This window comes from Triticum aestivum, chromosome 3B (genome assembly GCF_018294505.1).
Source record: "Triticum aestivum cultivar Chinese Spring chromosome 3B, IWGSC CS RefSeq v2.1, whole genome shotgun sequence".
Classification (NCBI taxonomy): domain Eukaryota; kingdom Viridiplantae; phylum Streptophyta; class Magnoliopsida; order Poales; family Poaceae; genus Triticum; species Triticum aestivum.
This window is the reverse complement of record NC_057801.1, coordinates 487,801,551-487,803,033: the sequence shown is the minus strand read 5'-3', so window position 1 is coordinate 487,803,033 and position 1,483 is coordinate 487,801,551.

Sequence of the window (1,483 nt, the reverse complement as noted above, 5' to 3'; positions counted from 1 at the left end):
TTAATATTACGGTAGTTTGCTCCTAGTCATCCCATCCTTTCACATTACGATAGTTCCACTAATCCTAACCCTCCTCCGAAATCCATGGCCTCCCAAATCTCCATGGTCGAGGTGAGTACAAGGTTAGAACCATCACCGGCGATGAGTTCGACGTCATCTACACCCGTTATTCCGCGACGGTGAAAGGATGCCTTGCTTGCTTCAGACACATGTTCGAAAACTCAAATGATGAGTGGGTCACTAGGCTAGATGTTGAGTGCACCATAGTCCTGGGACGAGAGAAGGATCTAAAGGAGGAAGAGAGGAAGAACCCGCCGTGATCCAGGTTTGCGTGCATGAATTATGCTTGGTCTACCACATATGCCATGCCGACGTTGAATGCCAGGATTTTAAGAACTTCCTCAAGAGTGACCTAGTCAAATTCGTTACTATAGACTTTAGGAATGATGAAAGAGTCCTGGGTCGAATATGCCTCGTTGTAGGCAACCCCTTCGACCTCCAGAAGAATCGGCTGATGCCCTCAAGTGATCAGCCTTCAATGCTGACCCTGGCAGGAGCCATGGTTCATCCTTCGTATGGTAAACTGGAGAAACCTTCATACACGTTTCATCGTCATGCATGGCAGCGGAATGTACTAGATATAGACCACATCCACTACGCTGCAATGGATGGCTACCTTTGTTTCAAAATCTACAAGGGTTGGATGATGTAACATCCCAAATTTTCAAATTGGAATGTTATACATTAGATCATTATTGCATATCATATTTTATTGCACTTTGGCTTGATCCTAGAAATTCTAAGCAACTCAAGGACCCACGGAGAGAGTTGGGGATTTTGTTATTTTCATATTTGAGTTTTCTCAAATTTTGAAAAGAGGATCATTTGGTTTTAAGTATTTTTCTTTTCTAATATTTCTAAAATAAAATTTTATGAGAGGAGATAATATGGCTTCTCCAAAATAAATGAAGTATTAGAGGAAAAATATTAAAATCAAATAAATAATTTTATTTGGATTTTATTGCAATTCTATTTGAATTAGAAAAATTGCACGTTTTCAAAATTGCACTTTTAGGCCAAGAAAATGTTTATCTTGTTCTAAATATTTTATTTAGACGGTGAAAATTTGTTTTGGCATTTTTAGTTTTTTATTTATTTTTCTAGGATTTATTTTCGGAGGAATCTTATTTAAAAAAAACTATTCGCGCGCCCGACTGGGCCGAAGGCCCAGCCGAGCCGGGCCAAGCCCGCGCCGCCGCCACCTCCCCGCGGGAGGGAGTCCTCGCCTCCACCGAGGCCGAGTCCGGCCGGGGCATGCCTCCCAAGGCCGACCCCGACCCGGCGCCCCCTTCCCCAAGCTAGCGCCGCCCCCCTCTTAAATAGCCGCCGTCGCCGACCCCCCCCACCACCACCCGAGATGCACCACTAGCCCCGCCGCCTAGCGCCGCCGATCGCCGCTGCTGCCGCCTAGCGCCGCCGCCGC